Below are 13,277 nucleotides of genomic sequence, written 5' to 3'. Positions count from 1 at the left end.
ATCCCAAATTTTTCCCAGACGTGAAAATATCCAAATCTTGTGTTATTAGTAAGCCTTTGAAATAATCAATCATCATTTTTTTTTGTTTTCATGGAAAAGTAGGTAAAAAAGTGTGTTTTATGGTCACAATTGTGACCGGTGAGATAATGTGATGTATACTGAATTAACATATTTATTCTATGCAGTCATTGTCACGTCCTGACCAGTAATAGGGGTTATTGGTTATTGTAGTTTGGTCAGGACGTGGCAGGGGGTATTTGTTTTATATGGTTCGGGGTGTGTGTGTACTTAGAGGGGTGTTGTATTTATGTGTTCCGGGGTTTTTGGTTTATGTTCTTGTTTTTGTATTCTAGGTTGTCTATGTTGTGTATTTCTTTGTTGGCCTGGTGTGGCTCTCATCAGGAACAGCTGTACATCGTTGTTTCTGATTGAGAGTCATACTTAAGGAGCTTGTTTTCCACCTGTCCCTTTGTGGGTAGTTATTTTTTGCATTGCTGTTAATATAGCCTGCGAAACTGTCATTCTGTCGTTTCTTTGTTTTCTCGTGTTCACGTTTAAATAAAATCATGATGAGCACGCAACCCGCTGCGCCTTGGTCTAATCTCTTCGACTACCGTGACAGTCATGAAAATGCTTATATATCCCAGCCCAGTTATTAACACATTTAAAACTCTGTCACTGGCAGTCCCCAACATTGCTACTAGAATGCCCTATCACATTCCAGTGTGACTATTTTACATATCAAAAACCCTTTTACATCACCGATGTGAATACTGAGCAAAAACAGAGCAAAAACAAAAATCAACAACCATCAACGTATTTCAACTTTGTTACTTTAGTGCAACATGTATTGAAACATTAATATTGTAACTTTATTGTAACATTTGAACTTGTACTTTAGTGCAATATTCATTGTAACATTGTCATTGGGACATTTTAGTGCAACATTCACTAACAACTGTATAGCAGTCGTGTCATTCATTCACAATGAACATAAAGGTAACATTAGGATAGAGGTAGCCTGTAGAACATGCATTCAAGTAGAGGCCTACACTGAAAAAAAGAAGATATATATATATATATTATACACATACATATAATACACATACATGTGTGTGTATATATGTATGTGTATAATATATATATTTTTAAATGTTTGTATTACAGTAGGCTTCAGAACCAAGTGCACGATTAGTTTGTGCATCACTATTTTGAATCAATTGATCCTCTTTTCAAAAAACATTTCAGTCATTTTGATTGTCTTTTTCCATTTTTCGGCGACTTTTCTTTTCTTCCTAGAGTCCGTTGTACTGCTTCTCCTCACCCTTTATTGACTTTTCTATTTTTCTTATATTGGCTTTTTCAGCCCTTTTTCATTCCCTCTTATACCACGGACAGTAGAAAAGGAGATATCTTGAAGCACGCAATGTGCAGTGGCGCTTTGCATTTCTCACATGCATATGTAGTGCGTTTGTCACAATGACGACATCTATGGAACCGGTGCATCGTGTTGATTGGCCAGTGAGAAGCTTTGTCATATCTTGCCTGATCTCCAATAGTAGCAGCCAGTAGATCTCCTTATGCGGCTCAGTGGTTTCATGCCAAACTTTTACATAAGAGACTGGCCAACTATCCATAAGAAGGTGAGCAGGTTGATGGTCCCTCCCATAACATCTCTGTAAAATAAATGGCTGTTTACGAGTGCACTGTTGAGAGACCATGCAAAGATGGGCCACCACCACTTCTTAGACCTGATGGAGATATGGTATCTTGAAACCTGTAGGTTGTGAAGTTCAACACCACCCATATGCTCATTGTATCGGTTGATGCATTTTGGTTGTGGGACTTTGTCAAAGGCTCGTCGCTCCTTGTTCCATCTCTTGACAGAGGTCTCACTGTATTTCTCCTCCATGTTTGTTGCCACTGTGACAATGTTATTGTCTTTCTAATGGACCAGCAACTTGTCTCCTTGGGTCAGAACCTCAGAGGTTCCACGGGGTAACTTCATGAAGTTCTTCTGTGGCTTGAATGGGACATCAAACAGACGATTTTGCCTCATCGTTCTAGAGCTCCCATATCCTCTTTTTGACATTTCATCGAGGAGTGCAAGCGAAGTGAAGAGGTTGTCATGAAGGAACTTGCAACCTTGAGGCACCTGAGATTGCTCTGCAACACCAAGAACGACACTGGGTCCATGACCCAACCCAGTCTCAGGGAGGAGAGTGTGGGGTGGTGAGGGGTAGTTCATCATCACTGATAACGTTGTTCCTGTTATGATCAATTTGCATAGGTTCAGCATATACATTCAACAGCCTGGCTGGCAAATGGCCTGTCTCCCCCTCATAGTCCATATCTTACCTATCGCTATCACACTCTCTGAGGGATAGCTGCAATGTTGCACGCCTTGTCTGAGCAGTCACCTGGAATCCAACATATCCAGAACTTGACTCAAAGTGAAACTCAAAGAAAGAACAGGGTAGAAAGTTAGGTAGAACAAGAACTATGTGTATACCTAGATGCACTGTGTTATCCCGCCGGTCACTATTGTTGCCGTCAACATGTTTACTCATTCTATCACCACACTGAACAAAGTTGAGTAATTGCAAATGCATATATCAATACTAGACACCTTAAAGATGACGTGTACCAAAAATATTTGTCCTATCTGAATGTTAACATACTTTACTAACCTTTTGTTTGGGAGCTTTAATGCAGCCATCGTCTTCTCATGGTGCAACCAGGAAGTAAATAGCTCTGTTCATGTGACAATTTACACTAAACATGTGACACTGCACATATTTCATTGAGACCCTTTATTATTCCAATATTTGCTGGAAATGCATTGATACATCATTCAGTAAAACTTTTAGAGCCTTATAACTGGAAACATTTTTTACGGTCACTATTGTGACTGATGGGATTAAATAGGTTAATACAGTATGTTGGTTTCTCGTCCCCATCTCAACCAGGACTAAATCAAATCAATGGTTATTTAAAGTGCATTTCAAGTTTGATTAGATTAGAGTCCAACATATCAATAATTAATTTGTAGACAAACTGGATGTTGAATTGTGTTTGGTTGTCAAAGCAAGGAGATCTGTCTTCTGCTTGGATAGTTCCGTCTGTGCCACTGACCTAGTCTGGCTTTAATTCATTGTTTTTCTACAAATGAATAATTTATATGTTGGATTCACATCTCCATCTCAACCAAAAATCTAAGTTAAAAAATAGGACAAATACAAATCAAACTTTAAATGTACTTTAAATAAAGTTTGATTTGATTTAGTCCTATTCTTTAACTTTGCTTCATGGTTGAGATGAAGACGTGTGTGTGTATATATGTATGTGTATAATATATAATATATATATATTGTTTTTTAAATGTTTGTATTACAGTAGGCTTCAGAACCAAGTGCATGATTAGTTTGTGCATCACTATTTTGAACTACGATCAGTCAGATACTATAATACAGTATGTCTTGAATCAATTGATCCTCTTTTCAAAAAACTACAGTGTCATTATTAATTTGTAGACAAACTGAAATAAAAGCCATACTAAGTCAGTGGCACAAAAGATACATTTTGAAATATTTATATTTGGTTGCGTTGCCCAAACACAATTCAATATCACTTTTGAAATACAGTAAATAGCCTATTAACTTGTAGACAAGTTAACAAATTATATGATGGATTCACGTCTCCAACTGAACTAAAAATGAAAGTTAAATAGTAGGATTAAGCTACTGGCTCAGATGAAACTATCCAAGCATTATACATCCTTTTAATGTTGATATTGGGTTGCGCTGACAACCAAAACAATTTAATATTGCTTTTGTAATACAGTACATAGCCTATCTTACAAACTAATGTAAAAGTATTTAACTTTAAATGAGTAACATCCAAATCAAATCAAATCAAATTGTATTAGTCACATGCACCGAATACAACACTGTAGACCTTACAGTGACATGCTTACTTTCGAGCCCCTAACTTCAAAAAATACGGATAAGAATAAGAGATAAAAGTAACAAGTCATTAAAGAGGAGCAGTAAAAAATAACAATATATACAGGGGGGTGTTGGTACAGAGTTAATGTGCGGGGACACAGGTTAGTTGAGGTAGTATGTACATGTAGGTAGAGTTATTTAAAGTGACTATGCATAGATGACAACAGAGAGTGGCAGTGGTGTGGAGATGGGGGGGGGGGGGGGAATTGTGAATATTCTGGTTAGCCATTTGACTAGATGTTCAGGAGTCTTATGGCTTGGGGGTAGAAGCTGTTTAGAAGCCTCTTGGACCTAGACTTGGCGCTCCACGTACCGCTTGCCATGTGGTAGCAGAGAGAACAGTCTATGACTAGGGTGGCTGGAGTCTTTGACAATTTTCAGGGCCTTCCTCTGACACTGCCTGGTATAGAGGTCCTGGATGGCAGGAAGCTTGGCCCCAGAGATGTACTGGTCCATTCACACTACCCTCTGTAGTGCCTTGAGGTCAGAGGCTGAGCAGTTGCCATACAAGGCAGTGATGCAACCATTCAGGATGCTCTCAATGGTGCAGCTGTAGAACCTTTTGAGGATCTGAGGACTCATGCCAAATCTTTTCAGTCTCCTGAGGGGGAATAGGTTTTGTCATGCCCGCTTCGCGACTATCATTGTGTGCTTGGACTATGTTTGTTTGTTGGTGATGTGGACACCAAGGAACTTGAAGCTCTCGACCTGCTCCACTGCAGCCCCGTTGATGAGAATGGGGGCGTGCTCGGTCCTCTTTTTCCTGTAGTCCACAATCATCTCCTTTGTCTTGATCACGTTGAGGGAGCGGTTGTTATCCTGGCACCACACGGCCAGGTCTCTGACCTCCTCCCTATAGGCGGTCTCGTCATTGTCGGTGATAAGGCCTACCACCGTTGTGTCATCGGCAAACTTAATGATGGTGTTGGAGTCATGCCTGGCTGTGCGGTCATGAGTGAACAGGGAGTACAGGAGAGGGCTGAGCACGCACCCCTGAGGGGCCCCTGTGTTGAGGATCAGCATGGCGGATGTGTTGTTACCTACCCTTACCACCTGGGGGCGGCCCGTCAGGAAGTCCAGGATCCAGTTGCAGAGGGAGGTGTTTAGTCCCAGGGTCCTTAGCTTATTGATGAGCTTTGAGGGCACTCTGGTGTTGAACACTGAGCTGTAGTCAATGAATAGCATTCTCACATAGGTGTTCCTTTTGTCCAGGTGGGAAAGGGCAGTGTGGAGGGCAATAGAGATTGCATCATCTGTGGATCTGTTGGGGCGGTATGCAAATTGGAGTGGGTCTACGGTTTCTGGGATGATGGTGTTGATGTGAGCCATGACCAGCCTTTCAAAGCACTTCATGGCTACAGACGTGAGTGCTACGTGTCGGTAGTCATTTAGGCAGGTTACCTTAGTGTTCTTGGGCACAGGCACTATGGTGGTTCTGCTTAAAACATGTTGGTATTACAAACTCGGAAAGGGAGAGGTTGAAAATGTCAGTGAAGACACTTGCTAGTTGGTCAGCGCGTGCTCGCAGTACACGTCCTGGTAATCTGTCTGGCCCTGCGGCCTTATGAATGTTGACCTGTCTAAAGGTCTTACTCACATTGGCTGCGGAGAGTGTGATCACACAGTCTTCCGGTACAGTTGGTGCTCTCATGCATGTTTCAGTGTTATTTGCCTCGAAGTGAGCATAGAAGTAGTTTAGCTCGTGTCACTGGGCAGCTCTCGGCTGTGCTTCCCTTTGTAGTCTGTAATGGTTTGCAAGCCCTGCCACATCCGACGAGCGTCAGAGCCGGTGTAGTAAGACTCAATCTTAGTCCTGTATTGATGCTTTGCCTGTTTGATGGTTCGTCGCAGGGCATAGCGGGATTTCTTATAAGCTTCCGGATTAGAGTCCCAACTCCTTGAAAGTGGCAGCTGTAGCCTTTAGCTCAGTGCAGATGCTGCCTGTAATCCATGGTTTCTGGTTGGGGTATGTACGTACGGTCACTGTGTGGACGAAGTCATCGATGCACTTATTGATGAAGCCAATGACAGATGTGGTGTACTCCTCAATGCCATTGGAGGAATCCCAGAACATATTCCAGTCTGGGCTAGCAAAACAGTCCTGTAGCTTAGCATCTGCTTCATCTGAACACTTTTTTATTGATCTAGTCACTGGTGGTTCCTGCTTTAATTTTTGCTTGTAAGCAGGAATCAGGAGGATACAATTATGGTCAGATATCCAAATGGAGGGCGAGGGAGAGCTTTGTATGCATCTCTGTGTGTGGAGTAAAGGTGGTCCAGAGTTCTTTTCCCTCTGGTTGCACATTTAACATGTTGATAGAAATTAGGTAAAACTGATTTAAGTTTTCCTGCATTCAAGTCCCCGGATACTTGGAGTGCCGCCTCTGGGTGAGCATTTTCGTGTTTGCTTATGGCGGAATACAGCTCATTCAATGCTATCTTGGTGCCAGCCACGGACTGTGGAGGTATGTAAACAGCTACAAAGAATATAGATGAGAACTCTCTCGGTAGGTATTGTGGTTTGCAGCTTATCATGAGAAACTCTACCTCAGGCGAGCAAAGGCTCGAGACTTCCTAAGATATCGTGCACCAGCTGTTGTTTACAAAAATACATAAACCGCCGCCCCTTGTCTTACCAGACACCGCTGTTCTATCCTGCCGGTACATCGTTCAGCCTCGACTCCATGACGCATAAGATGTTACAGTTTTTAATGTCCCGTTGGTAGTTTAATCTTCCCAATAACTCGTCCATTTTATTGTCCAAAGATCGCATGTTTGCGAGCAGAGTTGAGGGGAGTGGGGGTTTATTCGATCACCTGTTCCCGAGTGAGCCGTATATCCTCCGCCTCAGGCTCGTCAGAGTCGTGAAAGAAGAAAAAGGATTCTGCTAGTCCGTGGTGAGTAATCGCAGTCCTGATGTCTAGAAGTTATTTTTCGGTCATAAGAGACGGCAGCGGCAACATTATGTACAAAAATATTTAAAAAATAAGTTACAAACAACGCAGATAAACAAACAAAAAAATGCAATCGGTTGGGGGCACGTAAAACGTCTTCCTTCTGCTCCGGCGCTATTTTAACAATCCATTGGCACATATTGAGGTTAGCCTACTGTTAATACAGTGTATTCAGACCCCTTAACTTTTTCCACATTTTGTTACATTACAGCCTTAATTTATAACTGATTAAATTGTTTTCCCCCCTAATATATCTCCACTCAATACCCCATAATGACAAAGCAAACTAAGGTTTTTTGAAATTTTTGCAAATGTAGAAAAAAATGTAAACAGAAATAATACATTTACATAAGTATTCAGACCCTTTACTCAATACTTTGTAGAGGCACTTTTGGCAGCGATTACAGCCCCGAGTATTCTTGGGTATGACGCTACTGGCATGGGTCCTCCTGGCACCAGAGGGCGGCAGAGACCGCCCTAGAGACTTTTATTGGACTCATTGGACTCTTATTATTTCATGATTGTGTCCTAGTTAAAGAGGTGTGTTTTCTCTTGTCCATTGCAGGAGCTTGAATTGTTTACCATGTGCGTTCGTTTCCTTAATGAGTTTTCGAGTCTTAGTGTTTGTTGTTTTTTCAAGTGTACTGTGATCCTGTTGCTACTGTTTCTCAGTAAAGTATTATGTTTATCCTTAATCATTAATTCCTCGTCTGGTCTCTTCTTTGCACCTGGGTCCAACCTTACCACATCACAGCTACAATCTTGGCACACCTGTATTTGGGGAGTTTCTCACATTATTTTCTGTAGTTTTTCTCAAGCTCTATCATGTTGGATGGGGATCTTCGCTACACATTTATTTTTAGTTCTCTCTAGAGATGTTAGATCGGGTTCAAGTCCGGGCTCTGGCTGGGCCACTCAAGGACATTCAGAAACTTGTCCCGAAGCCACGCCTGCGTTGTCTTGGCTGTGTGCTTAGGGTTGTTGTCCTGTTGGAAGGTGAACCTTCACCCCAGTCTGAGGTCCTGAGCACTCTGGAGTAGGGTTTCATCATCAATGATCTCTCTGTACTTTGCTCCGTTCATTTTTCCCTTGATCCTGACTAGTCTCTCAGTCCCTGCCGCTGAAAAACATCACCACAGCATGATTCTGCCACCACCATGCTTCACAGTAGGGATGGTGCCAGGTTTCCTCCAGACATTGGCATTCAGGACAAAGAGTTCAATCTTGGTTTCATCAGACCAGAGAATCTCGTTTCTCATGATCTGAGAGTCCTTTAGGTGCCTTTTGGCAAACTCCAAGTGGGCTGTCATGTGCTTTTTACTGAGGAGTGGCTTCCGTCTGGCCACGCTACCATAAAGGCCTGATTGGTAGAGTGCAGCATAGATGGTTGTCCTTCTGGAAGGTTCTCCCATATCCACAGAGGAACTCTGGAGCTCTGTCAGAGTGACCATCGGGTTCTTGATCACCTCCCTGGACAAGGCCCTTCTCCCCCGATTGCTCAGTTTGGCCTGGCGGCCAGCTGTAGGAAGAGTCTTGGTGGTTCCAAACTTCTTCCATTTAAGAATGATGGAGGTTGCTGTGTTCTTGAGGACCTTCAATGCTGCAGAAATGTTTTGGTACCCATCCCCAGATTTGTGCCTCGACGCAATCCTGTATGGGAGCTCTATGGACAATTCCTTTGACCTCAAGGCTTGGCAAGACAAAAATATTTAAGTGCCTTTGAACGGAGTATGGTAGTAGGTGCCAGGTTCTGCCCAATAGTTTCCCGTGTGTATCAAGAATGGTCCACCACCCAAAGGACATCCAGCCAACTTGACACAACTTTGTGAAGAATTGGAGTCAACTTGGGCCAGCATCTCTGTGGAACACTTTCATCACCTTGTAGAGCTGATGCCTTGACAAATTGAATCTGTTCTGAGGGCAAAAGTGGGGGTGCCACTCAATATTAGGAAGGTGTTGTTCAAGATAGCATGCAAATTTTGCAGGTCTGTGGAGTTCCCTACATTTGCTATAATAATCTGTGCAGAATCTCGAACAGCATTGATCAAACTTGCAATATGTACTTTAAATGTAATCTCAACTGCAATCCAGGTCATTTGGTTGTGCCATTAGATGATGTCACCATTGTTGTTGATTCTAAGCAATGTTGTGCTGCTATTTTTATTGACTTGGCCAAAGCTTTTGATACGGTGCACCATTCCATTCTTGTGGGCTGGCTAAGGAGTATTGGTGTCTCTGAGGCGTCTTTGGCCTGGTTTGCTAACTACCTCTCTCAAAGAGTGCAGTGTATAAAGTCAGAATATCTGCTGTGTCAGCCACTGCCTGTCAACAAGGGACTACCCCAAGGCTCAATCCTAGGCCCCACGCTCTTCTCAATTTACATCAACAACATAGCTCAGGCAGTAGGAAGCTAACCCTGATTCAGATGACCATCATACCCATGCTAGATTACGGAGACGTTATTTATAGATCGGCCGGTAAGGATGAAGGTAAGGCAGGTAAGGTTGCTCTCGAGCGGCTTGATGTTCTTTACCACTAGGCCATCAGATTTGCCAAATGCTCCTTATAGGACACATCACTGCACTCTATACTACTCTGTAAACTGGTCATCTCTGTATACCCATCGCAAGACCCACTGGTTGTTACCTATTTATAAAACCCTCTTAGGCCTCACTCCCCCCTATCTGAGATACATACTGCAGCCCTCATCCTCCACATAAAACACCCGTTCTTCCAGTCACTTTCTCTCCTGATTTCCTCTCTTTCTTCTGCGCTAATGTAAAAACTCAGTTGAGGAATTGTACTTACACTGTCGCTTTCAAGCTTGGTCATGATGACCAACACATTACAGCAGTGATGGGTTCAATGAAAATAAATTAGGAAAATTTCAGTTTACGTTCTGATTCAATTGAATTTAAATGGAAATTACCCCAACCCTGCATCACCATTTGTCAAACCCCAAGTCATGGTGATAGTGTCAAATACTGGTAGTGCTCCTGTGGAGAGGACATATGCTGGCATAGCCGTAATCTATCTACCAGTAATAAAACCCAGATTGTAATCTGAACACAGCTCAGGGTTTACGTCAGAAGAGACCACTGGGTGACATGTCATCTACTGATTAGAAATCCTACAGGGGAGGGAGTGTGTGTGTTTGTGTGTGTTTGTGCTTGCGTGCGCACACACATGCAGGGGCAGATCAGTGCAGTGTCAGAGCAGAGGCCATGTTGTACGACCTCGTTTTATGAACGTTACAACTGTAAATCCTTCCAAAGGCCAGAATCCAGGCCAGAGCTGTGTGTGTCTGTCTCTGTTCCCTCTTCTGTCTCTTCCCTACCTCTTCTCTAGGTCCTCAAAGCACACACATCCCTTGGTCGCTCGTCTTTTCAGTTCGCTGCAGCTAGCGACTGGAACGAGCTGCAACAATCACTCAAACTGGACAGTTTTATCTCAATCTCTTCATTCAAAGACTCAGTCATGGACACTCTTACTGACAGTTGTGGCTGCTTTGCATGATGTATTGTTGTCTCTACCTTCTTGCCCTTTGTGCTGTTGTCTGTGCCCAATAATGTTTGTACCATGTTTTGTGGTGCTACCATGTTGTTGTCATGTTGTGTTGCTACCGTGTTGTGTTGTCATGTGTTGCTGCCTTGCTATGTTGTTGTCTTAGGTCTCTCTTTATGTAGTGTTGTCTCTCTTGTCGTGATGTGTGTTCTGTCCTATATTTATATATTTTTTATTTTTTATTATTTTAATCCCAGCCCCCGTCCCCGCAGGAGGCCTTTTGCCTTCTGGTAGTCCGTCATTGTAAATAAGAATTTGTTCTCAACTGACTTGCCTAGTTAAATAAAGGTTAAATAAAAATGTTTAATTATCCTCTCTCTTCCTCCTCTTTTCTCCTCCTCTTTCTCTTCCCTACCTCCCCTCTCTCTCGCCCTCTCTTCCTTCCTCCACCTCTTCTCCTATCCTCCTTTCTCTTCTCCTTTTCTCACCTCTATAGAATAACAGGGTGGGTAGTGATGCCCCTTATTACCTAGCTGGTTACCAAAGTTGGGGGATCAATTAAAGCAGGATGACAAATGGACCTCCCCCCCCCCCAGGATAGGGCTTGGCCATCTGTCTGTCAGAAGGCTGCCTGCTAGGACAAGACAGGAGGACAGGCCCTAGTGTCTCCTCACTCCTCCCTTCCTTCAGGGCTGTTTAGGATGATTAGGCTCATTATGAGGATCTTCTGCTCTATGCTTTTTTTTTACATTATTCTTCTTATATGCAGCATATAAATAGGATAGTTTGGGGTCAAGGGGGGGTGGTCTTATTATATATATTTTGGGAAACACAGTCTGAAAGGGGGGTAGGGAGTGGAGCGTCATTTCTTTGTTATTCTTGGTCTTATCTGTTCATCATTATAATGGATGAGTAAAGAATAGTCTCAACTCATCTTGCTCACCCCAATAAGATCAGGGTACTCACATTAGCCTGAAAAGATGAACTTGACAGACACACCCCCATATGTGTAGCAGCTTAACCATATATCAGCATATATGAATGTTGGGCTGGTTCAGAAACACCTTGAGGGGTGCGTTAAAGCTGAGCTCTGTGAAGGTTAAACAGTGCCACTGGTCGCTTTAGGTGCATTTCTTATTGTTTTTGTTTCGTTTTTGGGGAGGTGATTATTCAGCAACGTAATAAGAAAACATCGTAGCACATCCATCGTGCGTGCAGTGATGTGCAATTATGTCCGCGAGAATAAACAGTGTTGCTGTTTGGTGTAACATCTTTGTTGTCGTAATATCGCAAATGGACGTGGCAGTTTCACCGCAACGGTTTCCAACTTTAAAGCAACTGCAAAATCAGGAGTGTAGCTAAAGCATATTTCACTTTTAGTCCACATGAAAAATACTACAGTTTACCATAGAGTACTAAGTACTGTGGCAGACCAGGGGGTTTGACCAAGACGTTTCCACAGATCAGAGACAGACACAAGTGTGATTCCTCAGTTTCAAGGGTGTTTATTTTGGAGACCTCTTCCGGGTTACCGCCTTCTGGGCTCCGGGGAATGCTGTTTCCTCTGAGGTAGAACACCGAGCCCCTCTGTTCTAGCAGACCATGAGGACATCTGTCCGGTAGCAACCTCTCACTACCTCCAACCCTACCATGTGCTGCCCTACTGGCAGCTTAATAGGCCCCGTACGGCTGGTGAGCAATCAGCCCCTTGATTACTCGCCAGCCTCAATCAGCCCCAATTAGTCCTGGCCAAAGGACCCGATCGAGATCTGGCATGACCAGCAGAGGGAATCACCGCTGTGTGATGTAGACTCCGTCTGTCACCAGGCCTCGACGAGTCTTCCCTTGGTGGCTTGTTCACGGTACGCCACACTACTTACTATAGATTTCTATAGTAAACTGTAGTATAGTGTAGAAGTACGTGTGTAGTACTTACTATAGAATGTTGTAGTATACTGTAGAATACTATAGTATATACTACACTTTTCTTGTACTACAGTATTTATACTATAGTTAACTCTTAATACTACAGTATACTACAGTAAATACTACAGTATTCACTGTAGTGCTTTTGCTGAGTTTCTGCAACAACAAAAAAATATGCTAAAACACTACAGTGAGTACTTATACCATAGTATACTATAGTATTTTTTTCATGTGGGAGGCTGTATCAGAAACACGCTGAGAGATGCATCAAAGCAACTAAATACTCATCTTGAGAATACTTCCAGAACCACTTGAATGTTACTTTAAAGCAACTGCAGGAAGAGAGGTTACATATATTTTTGTCAGGTTTAATGAACTGACCCCAGTGCAGTGCTATAGGGCAGGAAGAACTAAGGCCAAAATCAATCAGCTGAATTGTATCAGTGATCAATCAGTGATCAGACTGTAGAGAATAGATTGATCATTTATAGTGGGATGGTGCTTGATAAGAGGAGGAGAAAGAGGAGAGAGAGAGATGGCGAGAGAGGGGACAGAGGGAAATAGGGATAGAGATAAAGGTTGAAATACAGAGATAAAAGTTGAGAGAGAGAGAGGGTAATGGAAAGAGAGAAAGTGGTAGAGGTGAAGAGAGAGTGAAATAGAAAATGGGATATTGAAAGCGAAAGGGAGGAAGAGAGGGGAAAAGAGACAGGAAGGTTATGAAAGCAAGCTCTCAGGGAGGCCCTCCTCCCTTCTCGTTCCATTCTCTCGACTCTTTTCCCTCTCTTCCTCTTGCACGTGGATCAGGGAATGCTGTTGTTTCATGTTGAGGTGACCTATTTTGGAATTCGTAAGAGAGCGCACACATCAGATGAGACCGCAGTCA

The 13,277-nt window shown here is 42.8% G+C and overlaps 1 protein-coding gene across 1 annotated transcript in view; it reads left to right on the top strand.

Annotated features, from left to right (window-relative positions):
- LOC106613059 (leucine zipper putative tumor suppressor 2 homolog) overlaps positions 1 to 13,277 on the top strand; it is a 101,674-nt gene that overhangs the window by 41,627 nt on the left and 46,770 nt on the right. The gene's annotated exons all lie outside the window — the stretch shown is intronic.

The sequence above is a fragment of the Salmo salar genome, chromosome ssa01, assembly GCF_905237065.1.
Source record: "Salmo salar chromosome ssa01, Ssal_v3.1, whole genome shotgun sequence".
NCBI lineage: Eukaryota > Metazoa > Chordata > Actinopteri > Salmoniformes > Salmonidae > Salmo > Salmo salar.
Note: the sequence above shows the minus strand (reverse complement) of the source record. Positions and strands in the feature narration are given on the sequence as shown.